The 20,507-nt window shown below is 39.3% G+C and overlaps 2 long non-coding RNA genes across 2 annotated transcripts in view; both read right to left on the bottom strand.

Annotated features, from left to right (window-relative positions):
* Positions 1–3,344, bottom strand: part of LOC134550049 (uncharacterized) — a 59,969-nt gene extending 56,625 nt beyond the window's left edge. Inside the window, exon 1 of the long non-coding RNA XR_010080239.1 lies at positions 2,467–3,344. This is a non-coding gene — a long non-coding RNA (uncharacterized LOC134550049). The remainder of the gene's footprint in view (positions 1–2,466) is intronic.
* A 118-nt stretch (positions 3,345–3,462) lies between these two features.
* Positions 3,463–19,597, bottom strand: LOC134549345 (uncharacterized). The gene is made up of 5 exons (XR_010080067.1): positions 19,458–19,597; positions 15,766–16,319; positions 9,036–9,510; positions 3,700–3,855; positions 3,463–3,525 (listed from the first exon to the last, which is right to left on the bottom strand). It is a non-coding gene; the product is annotated as an uncharacterized LOC134549345 (long non-coding RNA).
* Between the last annotated feature and the right edge of the window lie 910 nt (positions 19,598–20,507).

The following is a 20,507-nucleotide window of genomic DNA, read 5'->3' as shown; positions in this document are numbered from 1 at the left end:
TACAAAAAAAAAAAAACCTAGTGTTTCCAGATCACATATGAAAACTATATAAGTACTTAAAACTAACATCAGTGCTTGTTCCATCTTACACTTTTTCCCAATTTGCAAAAGTACTTCTCAGTGTTGGAAAATGGAAGACTTCTTATTTTTTAAAAGACTAAAACATGCTGTTGAGTGATGTACATCAAGACTTTTTGCCAGAGATGAAGCAGAAATGGGGTTAAGAGCACACAGATGACTAGATCATATAAATCATATTCCTTTTCTAATGCTGTGGCAACTGGGATATGCTTCCTACCCCTTGCAGGTGGAATGAGAATGACCTGATGCACTGAAATTCCTGAACTGCTAATAGATAAAGAGTCAGGGCTGCTGGGACAACAGTCAGTGCTCCTGAAGAGGAAAGGTTCGCCTTCTGCTCTCCTAAAGGCTCAAATGCACTTAAAATGCAGTCACTCATTTGTAACCAGATCAGAGAAGTGGCATTGGAAGTCAAATAATGACTGTAATAGTTTTAACATCCCAAAAACCTGCCAGGGGAGCTATGTCAGATCTCTTTTCTAATAAGGAACTCTTACAATCTGAAAATGTGTCTGCAGAATGATACTGTATGTGAGGGGGCCAAGGGAATCCATATAACCCAGAAGCAATAAGGAAAGTACAATTATATAATTAGGTAGGTGGTAAATTTTGCTTACCAATTAAGCTAGTAACATTCCTTGTAAATAAGCCCTTATGAACTCAAATTTCTCATTCAGATCAGATAGCAGTGGCTATTTACACTGTAAGTTTGATGACAGGGGCTCCCAACTGTCTCAATTTCTCTTTGTAAATCTATTTAACTCTCCCTAGAATTAACAGCTCCTCTGATTTATGAAGCTGGACTTCATAGTTGCGAGCACAGGGGAGGTAGGTACCCCCATGCAACTTTCTTATGGATTTGTCATAACCCTCTGAATCTAGGCTTTCAAAACCTTATGTTCCTAATATTAGTGGACAGGGGCCAACTGGACCAACAGGACTGGCACTGTGAGCTGGGGAGGCAATACACAAATCTTTTTTTCCACTTATTCCCCAAATAAGTTTTTGGATCAGGCTTCCAGGAGAAAGGAAAAATATGAACATTTAGGTCTAACATCCTTACTTTCTTCCTCTTAAAGGTAGATATTTAATTCAGACTTAGCCCTTGATTCTTGGGCTAAAAATCCTGGTAGTGCTGAAATGCATGGGAATTCTCCCAAAGACCTCATGAAGGCCAGATCGTCACTTCTTCTACGCTAACTTTTAAAATGCAAATCAGAAATTATAGTTTCTGTGCGACCAGTTTCTCAAGAACTGGAAAAATAAGACATAGTGAAAGAAGTAACTTGAATGCCTTAATTGGTACTGAAGCTGCATGTATGCAGACTCCAATCCTCTTAACATTAAATTTCCATGCAGCTCCACTCACATCTAGTGGCAGGTGGAATACTTTGAATACAGAAGTAACTGATGATTAATGTCATGTCCTCTATGCCAAGATGATAAAAATGCCTGTTCACTCTCTACTACCACTTGCAATGTTAACTCTATTGAGAAATTTTCAGGTAACAGACAAAATTCAGGAAACATTGCCCAAAAAAAAAAAATCCTTGTTTTAAAGTGCTCATCATATTACTTATCTTTTGCTTTTTTGCCTTTCCAAACTTTAACTTACTCATATTTCCAGTCCTTCTACATACTGACTTACACAAATATACTTTGTGCTGTGTATTTCCTTAGTACCTGGCCATGTGAAGGGAAGACGGTGTCTTTTAGTAAATCACTACTAAGTTTATACTGTAAGGAAAATGATCTGGTTTGAAATTTTCTAGCAGTATGCTTCTGTGTGGAATGTTTTTTTCACTCATTTTTATTAGCAAGTGCTGATTCCTGGAAACCAAAACAACAACAAAAAAGATACTTTGTCACACTGCTACCAAATGACAGATTTCCGCTCAACTGAAGCAAAAGCTTCTTGTGGTAATTAATCTTTGGGTCCCAAATACCACAGAAGTCACACACATGCCACAGAGTTTCCTGGTACTCTGCCACACAGTTCTCAGGTTTTCAGGTTTTAGGGCCCTGCTTTACATTAAGGGATTGTTCAGGGTTACTCCCTCAGCTGTTTCAGAAAAAAGAATTATGTGAAGAATTCATCCAAGCTAGGAATGGCAATTTACTCCATCTTCAAAGATATGGATTCAAGTATATTTAGTTTTCAGAAAGGGGAATTTTTTTTGGTAGGAAATTCTAGTATTTCTAAACTTTTGTTCTCCTAATTTCCTGTAGAACACATATTTGGAATTGGTGCCAGTTAGACATTTCTGGTGAGGCAACTTTTCTGACAGTTTAGCAACTAGATAAACACAAAAATATTTCTTAAAAAAAATCTTTAAAGTTTTAAAATATATGTTGGAAAACTATCTACTATGTAGTAAAACCCACCTGAGCACAAGGCATACTTCTGTTCTTGTTCTTCCTTCATACTGCTGATTTGTTTTGTCTTCACAAGCATCCTTGTTTGTTTCTGAAGATGAGACAGACTATTTTGATCTGCTCCTTAATGGATTGTCAGTGATTTGATTCTCAGTGAGGTGATCTAACTCCAGGTGTGGCAGATAAGGAATCTGATGATTATTTCAGCTGCACATCTTTCCTTCCTCTCCCCTAGTTCTGCAAAGCCCAGTAGGTTAAGCAGCCTGGGTTGTCACCCACAGCTTCTCCCTGCCATGAGAAAGATTAAGTATCAAGGAGAGTGTTACCAGGTTAGATTAACAAATAAATCAAATACAGATTGAAGAGCAGCATAAAATTGTCTCTATAAATGAGAGGCCTAGGCCCAGTCATCCCCTATTATTTAAAGCCTGCAGTTATCTCAGGATTTCAGGTGTTTCTTAAGGCCTGATGCAACCAGGAGTGCTTCAGATCTGGCTTCTGCCAAAACAGCCTCTGAAATCCAGCCAACAGGAGAAAGCAGGATGTGCTTTAACTAGATGAGCTAACCAGGCAAGTTTTGGTAGCAGCCAAGAGCAGACTTCAAAGGTTACTCCCAAATTATTTGAAGGTCTCATAGGCACCTCTTATCTCAGGCTGTTGATCGTAGAATACTTGTTTTATATTCATGTGAATGTTATGTGTGTTGGCATTATTTGTCTTTTACAAATGTGGTGAAGACTAATTTGTTTAAGAAGTCCTTTGTAAATTGGGGGATTCTGTAGATTTTCTGATCCTGTAAAGCAGGCAGCAGGAATGCCAAGATCCATAGCCTTATTGTTACACCTCTAATGAAGACATCATGTCATCAATAAACACCTGCCACTCTGTTCTTGTTCAGTCCTCTCTTGTTCCTTTTATTTTGCTCATTTTTAGACATTGTGGAGTTTGTAAAAAAGCCACTGTTGCTATTCACCCATAGGAAAGGTATCAATAAAAGCAGACTTGCCTCAGAGACACACGGGAATCTTGAGCCACCAAAGATGCAGCAAGAAATCATGTCACCTTGTCCTGTTACGAGAAACCGCAGACACAACATGAAGGACAGCTGAGGATTATTTAAGTTTGAAAAGCTACTACTGTTCTTACCCACACAGGGTTCACCCCATGCAATGGTGTAATGGCTTGGAGGAACAGGTGAACTACTTGGCTATATGCAGAAATGAGCTGCTAGTAAACTCTTACCAGCCGTGTCTGCATTGGAGCCATCATTGTCCAGCCTTAGTCCAGATTCCTTCCGGTGAATTAACAGCATACAGTACGTTCTTTCTCTTATTTACATAGAGCCCAGCCATAGGCAGCTTCTCTGATTTGATGTTACTATTCAGTAAAACAGAAGCCCTGCATGAGAAAATAACAGTAAATAAGGGAAGGTTTAACAGCAAAATAAAACAAATGAGCAATTTGCATTAGCAAGATGTGCCATGTCTGGGTGAAGTCAGGTTTCAGAGAATTGCCAAGGGTATTGCAAACCTCTTTGCTTTAATGGATTAAATGAAGACATTCATCTGACACTAGCAGATTATTTAAAATCAAATATAGACCATCTTGTACTTGAAAAGGAAAGGACTCAGGAAAGATGCTGTAAACAATATTCCCTCTGTTCTTCTGACTGCCCTTACACATTTTTAAGAAGGTAAACAAAGTAATATGACTATGACTCTAAAGAAACTCTGGGAAAGCAAGTCTGAAGCTTAGATTTTCTATATATTGCACTTGTCAGGTGGTGGCACTTGAAAGGGCAGAGCATCAATCAAGCACAAGACACACAGGGCTTGTGTCTTCATAAATGCTGGTTTAGAGAAGCATTGCTCCCAAATAGAGTTTTTTGGAGGCTACTATCACAAATGTGGCTGATAGTACAAAAAAACCCCACCTGATCTTATTTTCTAAAATAGTATTTAAAGATCTAATATGGGCATTTTTCCAAACCTTCACAACTGCAGCTTCATTGTTGTTGCTTTTAGAATGTCATATAAAGGCTCTGAGATACCAATACAAACATCTCATGAAAAAAGAGTGTAAATTCTTACTATGTGGCATAAGGAAGTGGTCAGAAAAGAACCAGCTAGTGACCACGGGAAGAGTAGTTATTTTATCTCTTCTCCTTGTTCCCCTCACTCACCTGAAAGGGTAAGAGTCTGGTTCCTGCTACATGCTGTGAGGAGAAGCATCTGATCTATAAGGAGAGGAATTTCTTACTCGGAAGCTTGGCTGTTCTCTTTCCTCTTCCCTTGTGATCTCTGCATACCTGAGGTAATTGAGAGAGCATCTGCAGTCTGAATTGTGCCCTTCCTTAAGGGCTGCAGAGGAAGGTCAGACATTTTCTCAAGGTGTATGCAGTCAATTCCCAAAATATGCTGAAATCAGTGACAAAATAGGCCTTGATTTGGGAACTGATAGTGTTTTTGCACTTATAAATGTAACTCATCTACTCCATAATACAAAATGGAGGGCTAATAGAGAAAGTTAATCACACAATTACAGAATCACAGAAATTGTAACTATTTTTTACTTATTTTTAACAAAATCTTGGTTTGCATGCCAGCATTCTGTATTCTCTAAAAATGTTAGAGATTCTACTATGTGACAGTGGGACTAGTAATTTAAATCCTGCAAATAATAATCTTTTTCAGAGTTGCATCTGTAAATTACATAAGTCCTTTCAGAAGAAAACTAATACAAAGATTCTGTGGCTAAACATACTTAAGGGCTACATAGCCAAGAATAATTTCTCAGAAGAATTTTCTCATCATGAACTCTAATCTCCTGTAAATTTTTTTTTCCAATAGTTTGTCCAAATAATAGCAGTTTTGAAGAAAAGTATTTTATGCTAGTAGAAAATATGGATGCAATGAACTACTGAATGACAGGCAATGGCAATATATCTGTTCTTAATGATCTCTGGTTATGCTGTGCTTACTGAGGGCAGGGAGAATTGAAAGGATTAGCTGGTTGTAAAGGTGTAGCCTGGAGCAGGATATGAATTACGTCCCCTACTGCCCAGCTCCTCATAATGATGACCATATCTAGTGTGGGAGAGCTCTTGGGGTGCAGAACCTTCATAGACAGATATGAAAGCAGACGCTAACGGGACTCCAAAAACAAGGGCACGAATCTTAGAATCCACTTCTTGAAGAAAGACAATCACCAGTTATGCTTAAATTCTAAAGAAAGTATTTATCCCTCCTGTTACGATTATTCACTGATTTCATTGTAAAGCAATTAAGTATTTGCTGGTTTATGCAGTTTTGGTGCATACCATCTTTAACTATTTGGATTGCTGACAACTGGAAGAAAAACAGAGTTATTTTATTGCTATAAAAAAGATTATTTGATTTTTGGAAGAGAAGAATATTGAGAGATTCTTTCTGACTATAAATAAGAAGCACTGTTTGAAATTCAGAGGAAAGATCATTAATAAGAAACAAAGACAAATTCTGATTTATCACAAAGTTTAGACCATTTTTGGTGTTTCCAGCTAACCTGTAATGAAATAACAGTTACAAATATTTAAAATATTACTAACTACAGATGTAAGCAATATGGTGTAAGCAGATATGATATAAGCAGATATGATGTAAGCAAATATCACCTTCCATATCCATTTTCAAAAAACTGAAGTTTAGCTAATGAAATAAAGTTTGGATTTTTGTTTACAAACAAATAAAAGACAGGTTAGATTTTAAATATTTTCATGTACTAGTTTATCTTCCCTCATTTAACTGTTTCCTTGACTATGTAAGCAGAAAGCTGTGCAAATGAGAAGTTGGGAGGTTTTTTGCTAAATATAGTGGTGTTAGTAGTAGTAGCTTCATGGATTGTGTTCTAGTATCTAAGACTGTGAGCTACACATTGTGGACATCTTACAAGGTGTCATTTAATAACTGAAAAATTTAATTTCCCAGAAGTACAGGAGTAAATCAAAATTCCTCTTCAAATTAATAGGATGTAAACATGCTTCCTATATGCAATGCATACTCTTACCTTTTCTAGGCTAAATGGTTTCATACATAACAGGAAGATGGAAATAAAATCTAAACAAATAGAATTCTATTTTTGTTTTACTTATTCATAGTTTTTTTCTGCTTTTTCAACTGTTTTATAAATACATTTTTCCTGACTGGAAAATCATTCTAAAAATCTATTTCACGAAAGCACATTTTAACCTAACTCTAAGACAGCCTTTGTCATAAAGATGTAGAGTTTTGGCTGGATAGTCAACCTAAATGGACAGACAGCACACAGCATGAAAGTGAAGACCAGAAAGATGTCAATCAGGATTTCTTGGGTCTTCATTCAGTACTCACCTCTTACATCACAATAAATTATAGCGACCTCTGAATGGGCAGTCAGTATACTCAATATTTTCTCTGGCAGGTCAGAGAATTTTAAATAAACTACAGATAATATTTAACCACCCTTTCAGAAGAAAAAAGAATATTCAGTTGTGTTCTGGTTGTACCTAAATACACTGGATGTAGGGTGGTAGAGACTTAATCAAAAATAGTGAATAGAGAATATTTAAATAATTCAGGAAACTAGACTGAAAAAAAAGCAGGAATAGGAACCTAACTCCATAGAAATAACTGTCCCTTTGGGCCAGATCTATAGTAGGTGGACATTGGCATAAATCCACAGGAGTTTACGTTTAATCTCTAGCTCTTAACTTCACTTGTCAGTTGCAAGGCAGTTAGCACATTTAAAAGGAAATAAACTTGGGAGGTGTATTTTATGGGAAAGCTCAGCAATTCCAGAGTTTGCAGAGAAAATAATATTTTTAAACAGCCTTTGCAAAATGCAATCCTATAGAAGTTACAACACACCAACCCTTCAAACTGTGGAAGAGCTGCACCCTGCAGCAGTGTCAAAAACAAGCACACACCTTCATGTTGCTACTTGTAGAAGAGGCTAATTGCAAAGCACCCTGCAATCTTCACCGTGACGAATTCACTAACTTTAAAGGGCAAAAAAATATTTACTAACTCTTACAAGCTTACATATACCTGTTTAGATGGAAGAAGCAGACTGAAGGCTCAAAGGGTGATCCAAGACAGTTGGTCATAGGTGAGGAAATTATCAGTTACTGTAGGCTTAAGTCTACAAGCAAATTTTAGTGCTGTCATTCTCATTTAAATCCTGCAAAGTTAGCCTGTAGCTTAAGAACTGTGGACAGAGACAGACATCATTTGTCTGATGGCTTCTGCCTAAAGTAAATGTACTGAGAACAGTGCATGTTTTGCAAGGTGGTGCTGTATAGCAGGAAGACCTGACCTCTCCTGCCTCTCAAGCCAGGTGTACTTCTGAGGCAGAGGCTGTGGAGTCAGACATGGACAGACTTGGGAAGCTCTAGTCCTTGCTTTCCCTTTAACTACAGTGGGCAGGATTTGGACAGGGTTTAGACCCCAGTACAAAAGTAACATTTTAGTGCATACAAAGTTCTTTCTTAAAAGCCTTTAGCATTGTCTGTGCACATAGGCCATGAAGAATGCCCTGGTGACACCAAGCAGGGGTCTTGGAACTGCTGCTATTTAATCCAAAAGTCAGTTTGCACCAGCCTTTTCCAGCCTCTGGCACTCCTACCCATTCAAATATTGTGTTCAAAAACTAACAGCTTTACTAGACTCATTAACATTTTCATAAGGCTCTTGAAAGCATCAAATTAATTTTATATATTTGTTAAATTCTATGATCTGTAACATCCTGTAATCTGTATTTGATAACACAAACACTTTCAATAATTATATGCCTTCAATTTTGCAGACTTAGTAAAAACCAAAACTGTAGATGCAGCATGATATTTTTGAATATCATGAAGAGTTGAAAATGACTGGAAAATTTTACAGAATAAACAAAAGTCAGTTTACAGGAAAAAAGAGTCCAAGTAAGAATACTTGCCTATATGAAACAGTCATGGCAAATGTTCAGCATTTTACTGCCATTTGTTTGAAGTTATTCCTTTATATCAGCTGCCAGCCTGGTAGTATGAGCCAAGTAAAGAACTGGGTATGGGTTTGGATACCTGTCATTCTGTCAGGGCCTTATGTAGACGTGGTATAAAATAGTAGGCATGGTGCCATAGCTCTGTATTGGGTAGCAGGAATTGAAAAAAAATCACTGATCCAACCTCTGTAAATAATGGGTTTGTTTACAAACTCCATGCCTGAAGGCACACTTACTGACAGGGGTCACAAATGTTCTACCTCTGTTTCTGGAATTTTTGCAGCATGTTAGGACCAGATCTGGTAACAAAAAAGCAGTGAGAGCCTTTTCACGGACTTCAGGGGAAATGGATGAGGCCTGAAGTAAGGCAAACAACTGCCTGCTTGTGAATACGCCCAAAAGCAAAACGAGGAATGGCTCGTTCATTTTCCCAAGCTCAGAAAAGACATTTACAGGACACTTTCAACTCAGAGGATGGACCTCTGTTGAAATCCTGAATTAAAACAGTTCCAGGCAATTTGCTTTTCCTTCCTCTTACCAAGATGCTACTTGAGTGAAACAGAGGTAAAGATACCCACTCGTGTAAGTGCTGTTTGCAGAGATGTTCTTTGTAGAGAAGAGACCGACGAGAGGTTGTGGATGTCCCATTCCTGGAAGTGTCCAAGACCGGGCTGGATGAGGCCCTGCGTAACCCGGTCTAGTGAAAGGTGTCCCTGCCCCCGGCAGGAGGGTTGGAGCTCAGTGATTTTTCAGGTTCCTTCTGACCCAAACAATTTTCTGATTCTATGATGTGTTAAAGAAATACAAGCATCTTGTTCCCTGCAATTAAGACACCTCAGAGAGAACAGATGTGAAATTGGAAAAAAAAAAAAGAAAAAAGAAAAAAGAAAAACAAGTTAAGAACAACTGCAAGAAAAGTAAAGCAATAAATATTATCTGTGCTATACCTGGCTGGGCATGCCTGCCATCCCAAGGCTGTTTCCATTCTCTGACCATTCATTTTTATTAGTCACCAGACTTTCTTCCTGATTAAGCATCACTGTTACGCTGTTGCTGTAAACAAGCAGAAATACGAAACCTGTTTTTCCTGGTGTATTTCAGTGAAGCCAACACAATCCCAGAAGCTCTCTTTGATCTATGAGTCCTTAATTAAAGAGCCACTTTGCATATCTGCTCCTTCATCTGACTTTTCTCATGGTACAGGCCTGTGAGGCAGGTATAAATTTTTTATCCCTGTGATACAGACTAGAGTTGGGTTCAATTCTTGTTTTAGTAATTCATATTAAAAATGAACTGGTGTTAATGCTGTGATATTAATGCCATTTCCAATTACTAGTAAATGCCTAGGAGTTCTAAAACACTTCAAAATCTATTGTAAAATTTAAAGTAAGTAAAAATAAGGTCAAATAACATGTAGATGTCATGCATGTATGAGCCCTCAATCAGCTTTTGGGAACATTTTTATGTCTCTAATATTTATTAAGAATAACATGGATGCTGATAACATTATCCAGAAGAAAAATGCTGATGTTCAATTTACAAGGTCTTGTGGGCCTGAATCTTCAGAGGAAATCACCTGCGTGCTTGCTTTCCCACAAAAAGGGATCTTTTTTACAGCTGCATTTGAAATTGACACAGAGGATATAGAAAATATCATTGTTCATGCTGCAGTTTAGCAACAGTCCCCTTTAGATAGGAGACCCACCCTCAAAACGAAGAAAGCTGTATAGAACAATAAGCATCCAAACAAATCCTTGCAATTGTTTTAACAAGACGGCATAACACAAACCTGGGAGAATAAAAGAAACAGAACCAAGATGAAAATAGAAAACCATGAGCAACATTTTTTAAATTACTTTTCTTAAAACAGGCATCTACTAAGATCTCAAAAATACAGTTATAGTCTTAATTTCTGTGCTTATTAAAAACAGACTAGAAAAAGGAGCTGGAAGAGATTTACACAAGTCAGATACATTTAATTAGAGGAGAAAAACAACTGCAGGTATTTGGTGGTGGTGACCCACAAATATCTCAGTTCCTTGTTGTATGCAAACTTCTAGGATTAGGTCAATAGCCTCACTGTCTCCATAAAGTTACGCCAATTATTTTTAATATGAAAAATCATAATTATGATTGAACAACACATAGAACAAGTAGCAGTTCATCACTCTTTTTATGACCTATATGATGCATTGTGCCTCATTGCTTGTGAAGCACTATGAAGTGGTGAAGGAGACAAGAGTGTGCCTGCAATTTGTTTCCATGAAATATCCATCTGCAGCTCATGTCATGCATTCCAGGCATCCAGAAGGCTAGCTCCGAATTGCCTGCTGGTCTCCTTGTATATTTAAATATTCTAGTAAGCCAAAGTGCATCCTGTCCTCACAACAAATGGGAAGTTCAATTTTCAAAGCGATTTCCATCCAGCTTAGCAATTTAGGTAACACAGTGTGTTTAGGCTTTGGGCCTTCTTGAAAAATTGGTGGCATTTGTCTCCTAGAAGGGACTTGTAAAGAGGACAAGGTCCTTCACCTCCCTGTTTCTTTACCACCACCTGACTTGCACACAAGATAGAAGTGGTGGTTTTTGTCTTCCCTAGCCAATATCCTCCAATGCCAAACTCTCCAGGGACTATTCATCTGTTTGAGCAAAATTCTGGCTGTCAAACACTGTGCCCAGTTTTATGTTTTTGAGTGAAGAGGGTAGATGAAAAACAATCAACCAAAATAAACCCAGACCACTGTTAGACAACCAACTAAGATATGACTGCAGAAAAAAAAGTTAAGTTGCACAACATATCACCTCTCTCATGTCCATTATTGTTCACATCCTTGTATAAATTCATGCTCTCTGCACGAATTTGCAGCTTCAAGGAAGTGTACACCTCCCAGCCTGCTAGGAAGGCAAACACTGCCATGTCCAAAAGGGGTGCAAGTTCCAACTATAATGAGACCTGGATAAGGGTCTGGTATCTGGTTATGCTGGTATAGAAACCCCCATTGGAAGTTTGCAGAGCTTTTGCTTGCAGGCAAACAGCAAGATGCTCAGAGGACAGCTAAAATGAGTCAAGGAGTTATTATTCTCTAGTTTATGGCTTCTGTTATATGCCTCTGCAGAGAACACAGGGACTAAGTCTCTATCAGCTCCATATCCTGGGTACTGGGTCCAGGTGCATGTGGAGAAGCGAAGCCGCTAACCAGTCATGTCCTTCCTTGAACACGCAGTTTGGGAGGAGTGGAAGATGAGCACAGCTCTCAGTACAAAATCCACCCACTTGGCTAAGCACAACCTGCTGATCTCCCAGTTCCCCCTGCAACAGTATCTGCCCTAAGCAGCAGATTTCTGTTTTGTTTCATCAATGATCTTTCCTTAAGACCTGTCTACATGGAATTATATGATTTTGCAGTCCTTTAAATTGTGTTTCACATGAGAATCCTGAGGAGCTTTTTAAACATTGATGGCAAATATTATTAAACACAGTCTCAGATAGAAAGGGATCTAGTAAGATGTCCAAGATCATGTAAGTTGCCTGTGGTTAAGCTGGCACCAGAAATGACCCCACCAACCTACACACATCCATAGGAGAGATCCTTTGACTGTAAGGAGCAGTCAACTTTGAAAGTCCATCTGATTTTTTTACTTCGCCTTTACCATCTTGTATTCCATATACCTGTTGTGCAGCTCTTCACTGCTATTGCTTACTTCATCCTTCTGAGAAAGAACAATAATTTAAACATTTTTAAATTTCTTTATCTAACAGTCAATTTTATATCTATTTCAGTACCATGACTGATCTTGAGAAGGAAGCAGAGAGAGTTTGAGGCTGGCTAAACTAACTCAAACCTAGGAGGCATTTATTTAGTCCTGCCTTTGGCTGACATCCTTTTCAGTCAGACACTCTGTGCACTGTTCTACAAGTATAGATGAGCACATGCCTCCAGTACTTTTATCTGTTAGTCCTGATGGAGTTATAAAATGTGCAGGTCACCACAGTAGCATTTGGGAAACAACACCATTAAAGGAAAAAATGAGCACAGAAGCTGGTCAATTTTGAGGTAAGCTAATTAGCTAAAACATCAGCTGATAAAAATCAAAGTAATGTTATTTCTTAAAGCAAATCTGTCTTGCTGTTCCAATTTTGCCATAAAATTTGCTGTATAAACTTTTTGCTGACCAGGCTAAGCATAAATATTTAAGAACACTAAGCCAATTCTCAGGCACTAACACAGGAATCTGGTGACAGCATCACCGTACAGCAGTATCAGAAGTAGCATTTTACTTCCAACCTGATGGGCCAGCAGGGTCTGCAAATCCTTGCAAACATGCTCAGGTCCCATGAAAGGGAACAACTTGCTTGTAGGGACACCTCATGATCTATTTGTGCCATAAAAGTTCCCTTCAACTAGATGATTAAATCAGCTGGTTTCAGAGCTCTGGGGAATGTGGTAATAGGGAAGACCCCAGAGCAGCTGCACCACAGAAAGTCTCAGCTATTCTCAGTGTCTGGATGAGCTCTGAGCTCTTTTATAACAATTGCAGGCCAGGATCCAGAATCCTGGGTAAGTGAGAGTAAATGACAGGTACATTTCAGAGAGTTCTCTAAAACGGGCAATTCTAAGACATGATATGTCTCACAGGTGGGAAGACAACAACACTCACTGAAATAATCAGAAAATATGATGTTTCCCCAAACAATAAGCTTTTTTGTTGCTCTTCTTTTCTTGGCTCTGCAAACACATCACATAGCAATTGGAAGGTGACATACAGAGGCCAGCCAAAAAATGCAAACTCCATGTTTTGCTGCGGCATCAGTTCTTTTGGACTTTGGGCTACTCAGTTCCCTAAGGAGTCAAGCAGTGATAATAACTCATTCCAGAGGAATAGTATGCCAGTGTGCTATACCATACAATACATTGTAGCATATACACTTCACACATGGAAAACGGCTTGATTTTATACAGCCACTTACCACTAAACCTATTATTATGAATGATGGTTTTTCATGTAAGATTAAATCTGAATATGCTTATAATTTTGCCAATGTACAGGAACTGTCAATTAAATAGCAAGATATAACAGTAGAAATTCAGAAACTGTGCTGCAGATACAAAATTATGCAAGTTAACTTTAATATCTTGTAAGTAATTAATACTTATAATTATTTATCAGAAAATACTTTCTTTCATTTAAACCTAGCCTGCTTTAGAACTATCAATTTGTCTTCCTTGGAGAATTGATCAGGCAGTGTAAATCTGAACTATCCTGATAGCTCCTCCATTCCTTCATACTGTTTAAGCACTGTAGTTGATAATCAGAGAATGGCCAGTGTGTTTGGAAGCTACCATACATTTTAAACACTTGGCCAGTTCTGTACAGGGATCATAGAGTGTTAAGGCTATCTTGTACTATGATAGAAGGCTTAAATATAAGCAGCATGAAGAAGTCTAGAGCCTCTCCTGTAAGACAACTGTAGTTGCAGCTGCACTATGGCAGGCATATTTCCCTTAGTAAATTATTCAGAAACAAGAACTTAGTGGGTAAGAGTTGTAGACAAAAGAAATCCATGACCTGCTGCTGGGCATTCCCTTTACCAAACTGAGAAAATAAACCTGTGATGACAGAGCAAGCACATGGGAGTTCCCAGGAGACAGGAAGGGGTATGGAGAGGTTAGTGGAATCTGGTTGTCTCGACCATTTAGGTGTTCATCTGTGGTTAAGAAAACTCCAACAGCTGCCAGACTATACAGTGCACTGGCAGATGCACTGGCAGAGTGCTGAAAGGAAGTGTGCACAATCCTGAGATTGCTGACACACAAGAGTAAGAGGCTGCCTGTGAGCACAAGAGATAAGGGTGGAATCAATACTCTTGCAAACTCAATAGCTCAGAGACACCAGGAGCATGCAACTCTACACCAGAGCATTTCAGAAATGATTTGGTACAGCCAGAAGGAAGTGGATGCCACATTTTCAGAAAGCAACAGAAGAGATGGTATCATTTCGTTCAGTGCCCAGTTACTTGGTTATGGAGCTGGTCCTCCGTGCTAGGATGCTGGATGTCTCTGCAGCACTTTTAACCTTCACCAGCCAAGGAATTTCAGTTCTGCAGCCTCAGTGGCACCTGGCCAACTTCATGGCCAGCATTAGGAAGAAAATTAACAAATGCTTTTTTTTTTAACATGGCAATGTCCTTAAAGAAATCAAAAGATCAGTGCAGAGTAAGCAAATCTTCCCTTCAGATCATTGAATCTGTCCCCGTTTTAGGCAGAACTGATATAATGCCTTGATGAAGAACTTTCCAGTTAGTGCATTAGTTCTCCCATTTAGTGCAAAAGTGGAATTGTGTCAAATATAGGTGATCAGATGGTTTCCAGTAGGAAAAGGCTTAATATAATATCTGAAAGCAGTTAGTCATCCTGTATTCTATTACCAAAGAGTAGTGGATCTGCAGATCTGTAGAAAACCTTGTTGGCAGATGATCAGAGATAATCAGAGAAAGACTGGATATTTAACAAAAATATTATATCCAAAAACCAAGGAGAGTTATTGTTTGAAAATTTCTCCCTTATGCTAATCCACACTTCAGTTAAATCAGACATTCAGAATAGCTGTTCAGGTATTGCATAATTCTAACCACCTCTGCTAAGAGCCATAGAGCTCTTAGCTCTTTCTTCCCAGATGCTGGGTGAGAGTGAGAAGCTGACTGTGATGGGTGCCTGACTGGAATCACTTTGCACAGCAGGAGCTAGACAGGAACAAAACAGATTGCAGTGCTTAGGATCATACATTGAAGGGTGAATCTGCTTTCAAAAACATAAACCCAAAGGTTTTTTTGGTTGGGGGGGGTGGTTCTTTGTTTTGTTGGTTTGTTTTTTTCTTTAAAGAGGAAGACTGCAGTAGCACCCAGACAGCTAGAATGGGCTTGACCCCAGCCTATGGTTCTGCACTGAGGATTACTTACACTTGCTGAATGAAATGCTCTGGATGCAAATATTTTTGCTGGCGCAATATGTTATGACTCTATCACTCACCTTGAAAGAGGAGGCTAAAAATGCTTTGATAAATGGTTTGAAACATTGCCCAGTTTCACTGGCTTTGTTCTTCTAAGCGTTTGTACTTCTTGCTTCAGCTGCAAAGTTATTTCATCATGTCCTAAAGCACTGCTATGCAGAGAACTGCAGTATAACAAGTTATAAAGTGGAGCATGTTGTCCTAATCAGCAAGCTGAGAGTGTAGACTTAACAGAAAGTGCTTTCTACCCTTTGCAGGCCAAACATCACAACACAGCACATTTACACAGTGTGACCCTACCTTTACTTCCGAGAGACATGTTTGGTGCTGTCTCATGTTTTCTTTTATCCTTTGTAGTGCAGGCTGGTAAAGCAAAGCTTTTCTTGCATTGTTCTCTTCCGATGGCAGTGATTTCGCACTCTGTACATTTGGAATCAAGAGCACCACCTTCAACATCCTCTGAGACTTGGCTTCCCCTGGTTCCCACACTTTTGTACACTAGTGACTTCTGGGGCTAGTTATGGTAACCGATCCCCTCACGGAGTTCTCTCCAGCTGCAGGTTAGCATGTTACCAGTCCCATATCCAGCAAGGAGTGCAACTTCTCTCCAAGTTCCTGCAACCTGCTGGCAGCCACGGACTTACTCAATATGTTCAGTGGTGAGCTCTCATCCGCCTGTGGGATCAAAGATGTTGGGCAGATCCTTGGGTTTGAGCCCTCCATACTGGTTTTACACAGGGGCACATCATAAACCTGGATATTGTTCTTTTCTTGTTGTATCACTCTTTAAGAAAGCATATTCATGCTTTTCTGTATGCTCCTCTGTACAGACGACACTCCTGCCTTGAACTGGGCTGAGGAGAAAAAAAAGCTGTATTATTCAGTGGGACCGGCACTAGTTAAAAACCCCAGAAAACAGACCAGTTATCTTTGCTGCCACAGCCATATGTGAATGGGCTGGCTGCATGCCCTTACACAGCTGAGCCTGAGCCACGTTTCCTCCCAAGGAAGACACTCCTAGATCAACCTTAGAAACACCAGAGCAGCATGAGGGGATTTAGTGCAGCCAGTGCTCAACCAGGATCCTTGCACTGACAGTGCATGCTTTGGACTACACCTGCTGAAGTGCAACACAATGTAATTTAACATGGTTATTGATTTCTCCTCTCCTATGTAAAATTATTTTTCTCTTGCCCCAGAGAATACTAATCAAATAAATAAAAATTTTCCTTTTTTAGATGTCACATGAAAAGAACTTTTCAATGTAATAAAACTTTGAACGTCTAAAAATGTCTTTTCCAGTAGCTACTGAGTCTATCTATCCTATTTTCTGTTGGGCTTTTTTTTTTTCCCAGTCTGGAAACTGTGATTTTCCACGGTTTGGAGAGGGCCACATTTATTATAATTAGAGACCTGCCAATGTGGAAAATTTCTTAACGTCTTTTTTTTTTTTTTTTTGAGTATTAAAATCTAAAATACAAAGAACATTTACCAAGAAAAGTTTTAGTCTTCAAGCCTCTAAACACAAACAAGCTTAGCTGTAACCACATGGTTACTCTTTCCAGTTTCAGTGGTAGCTTCCCTCACAATATCTTTCACTCTCTGAATGCACACAAGTTCAGAAACTGAAACAATCTGGAGTAAATTTCTGAAATTCCAAAGCAAGTTTGGCAAAACAAAGTTTGTCCTTGGAACAAAAATATCAGTTTAAAGCTAATGTGATGAGATCTGAACTCAAAACCCTGTTATCCTGGGGAGTCACACCCCAGAGGAATGCTGTGAACACTGGCTCCCTGTACATTAGTCAGCAGACATGAATCTCATGAAATCCACAGAGCTCTGCACCCAGCAATGTGCTATTGTTCAGTCCAAGCCAAAGCAGTAGAACAAAGCTATCATGTGGCATTATATAACTAATTGTTTAAGGTCTTTAAGTTAAATATATTAAACTCATGAAATGCTGACTGCAGAAATGAACATTAGGCATCACAGCTCAAGGAGGTAGGGTTAGATGTAGGACACTGTCACCTTCCCATTCTCTCTCTGCTCACACTGCATGGCAGAGTGCCAGTTCTGGCCCTGTGCTCCCCCTGTCTCTCCTGCTCTGTCCTGGCCACATCTACTTTGGGGGTAACTTTTGTGCCTTCCTTGAAATAGTTGACAGAAACTTCTCCCACCACTAATGGTCTCCCACCATTACCTGGCAGTAAAGCCAGGGGGAAGATCTATAGTGAAATACAAGAACAGTTCTGGTTTCTTGCCTTTCTCTTGCATTCTAGCTTTCTTCTACAGCCAAATGAATGACTGTTTCCAGCTTAAGACTGAAGGAGGTGTGAAGGTGAAATAGATGACTATCCTGGATATAAAAGAAAATACCTGGTGAAAGAAATACACAGGTACTGCCTCCAGCATTGCAGCTGTAAACATTACTTCCATTACTCCCCAGAATGAAGAAGGGGTGGAGCAGGGGAAAGTTGCAATGTCAGCAGGATGTGGAAAGGAAACTGTTAGTGCTCTTCACACTAAGAGTGAAGCTGAGAAATTACTTTCTGTGTGAGGCCTTGAGAACTTCTTCAGACAAGAAAAGAACCTTTACTGTGTGACTGGGAATACATTAATACATCAGTGTATTAAATTATATAAAATTGATTAGAAATCTCAAATTCATAATATAACTTTGATAATTTAGATTCATAGCACTCTAAATTAGGATTTTCAGGAGATATGACTTACAATTATTTCTGAGGATATACAATGTCTCTGTTATCTGAAAAAGAAGACTGCTTCCATATGCAGTTATGGCTCAGTGAGTACATCAAGAAATATGCTTTTATTATAAAAAAAAATTTTATGGCTCTATCATAAACACCAAAAAATTGTTTAAAAGCATCAGTCTAGGGGCCCTCCACTCTCTGTGGTCTTTCATCCCTTAGCAAGACTAGGCACAGGCACAGAGGTGTGCTGTCAGGGAGACGCTCACTGCAGCATGTCCTAATGCACGTTTCTGCATACCTGCCTAAGGCAATGACTCCCTGTCACAGAAATACAAGGAGTCTTCCTGAGGCACTGACTTGGTTTGTTCATGTGGTTTAAAAGCAATTTGAAAGGTAACCTCTAAAGAAGGCCATAAGATGACTTCTTTATATTTCACAGCATGCATCTATTGATGCAAAGTGGGAAGCATTTGCCTTGTCCCAGTTTGAGTACACACAGAGCAGTCTGTGCTTCTCACAGTGACTTTCACCACTTAGAGAAATGAAATTTGCTTCTTTTCAGAAGCACTCACACATCCCCTGACACCTGTCCTCCAAAGGACACAGATGTTGGGACACCGGCTGAGCCAAGGCAGTATGTTTGGATTAAGGCTGACAGGCCTTTATCTAACTGGTGTTTGGCAAAAAGAAAAAAAATGCAATCACTAAGGAATGTGGAATGAAGGCCACAGTGAACAGAGTTAAATATGAATTTTTTGATCTCGCTACTTCATCTATTTATAAGAAAACTTTAGAGATGGCTGAGGAAGTACAAAAATCCTTTGTCCTCAGCAATGGGTGACAGGGATTATCTTTCCTTCTAGAGTCCATAAGACATATTTCCTCTCATGCAGGAAACATTCTCTTCGTCTACTTCCAGCATTTAGGCCTAATATTAAACCTCTAGTCATAAAAATTTTCCCATTGACTTTGGTGAATTTTTACAGCTGAGTAAGGACTATGAGTTTGGCCCTAAGCTAGGAAAAAGAGAATTAAAGTGTCATAAACACATAAATAATGGCATCAGTCCCAGAAACACAAACAGAAACAAATATAACAGCCCACTGTTCAACTCCTCTGGGCGCTGATATAGGCCACTGACACCCTAGTTGTCCTTGCTCACCCTCTTTCCAGGATTAAACCACAGCTGTCAGAGACAGCTCCCCCACTACATTCCAGGCCATTTCTTGACACTTACATACGATTTGAAAACAAAACACAAAAGAAAACATAACATACCCTAAAAAAGTCTTTCTCTGAAGATCACAACTTTGTTTGCTTGGAAAATAGTGCAATTGGAGCAGCCTCCTTAGAAGAAAAATAAGAGGAGGTGACTCTCTGTGTTGTCTTTCAGGAAAGTGTTTCAAATCCTGCTGAATGCTTTGGACTGCATTCAGCCCTTCCCTGAATTCCCCAGCCACTGCCTGCCTTTGTCTGGGAGGCTGGTTAAGACAAACAAATAGTGAGAAAACAAAAACCTCCAGCTAGAAATGGGACTCACAGCTCTGTCCTGGCCTATGGCCTGGCTGATACTTTGACCTTATCGTGCTGCCCAGTATAGCATGCAATTGGGAAAAATAGCACCCATTAATGTAAGGTGTCTTAAATGCTAGGAGCAGCTGACTGGCAATAATGGAAGAAGGACAAAACCTCTGAGCTGGTAAGGGCATTCTACAAGATGTGTCTCACTCTGTCTGCACCCCTGAGCTTGGATCCTTTTAAAAGCAGCCAGATGGGGAACGTGGAACCAGTTGTCGGCCTGTTCATGTTCATGTTTGCTTTGTCAATGCAGTCAGGCCAATTTCTTTCTCCTACTTTGCAATTTTTTTAATAGAACATTCTTATTTTTGCACATTGGTTATCACACTGTTCCCCTCTTAATTATCCATATTATCTTCTATATGGTACCAATTCTGGGTCTGTAGGTAGCAGAACCTGGAAACCACTTAACTTTGCTTTGTCCAATGCACCCACTTCCCTGAGAGCCTGATGAGCACCGCCTGGGTCCAGTGACACCATCTCAAACTGCAGAGACGCTCGGGTAATTCTGCTGCTTCTACCTCACTCACACTTTGCTGCTGAGTTTCATTATATTGTATGTTGAGTTATGTGTGACACCATCCCACAATTTATTTTCAGACTACTTTTTTAAAGAAAGAGGGTTTATGAAAAGGTTCATTTTCAGACAAAATTGGTGGAATAACACACCCAAACATAATGAGACTTGGACACACTTCCAAAAATCATCAGCTGCGTAGACAATAGCAGCTCAAAGAATGTCCCCCACCT

This window comes from Prinia subflava, chromosome 4, assembly GCF_021018805.1.
Source record: "Prinia subflava isolate CZ2003 ecotype Zambia chromosome 4, Cam_Psub_1.2, whole genome shotgun sequence".
NCBI lineage: Eukaryota > Metazoa > Chordata > Aves > Passeriformes > Cisticolidae > Prinia > Prinia subflava.
This window is presented reverse-complemented; position numbering and strand designations above follow the sequence as displayed.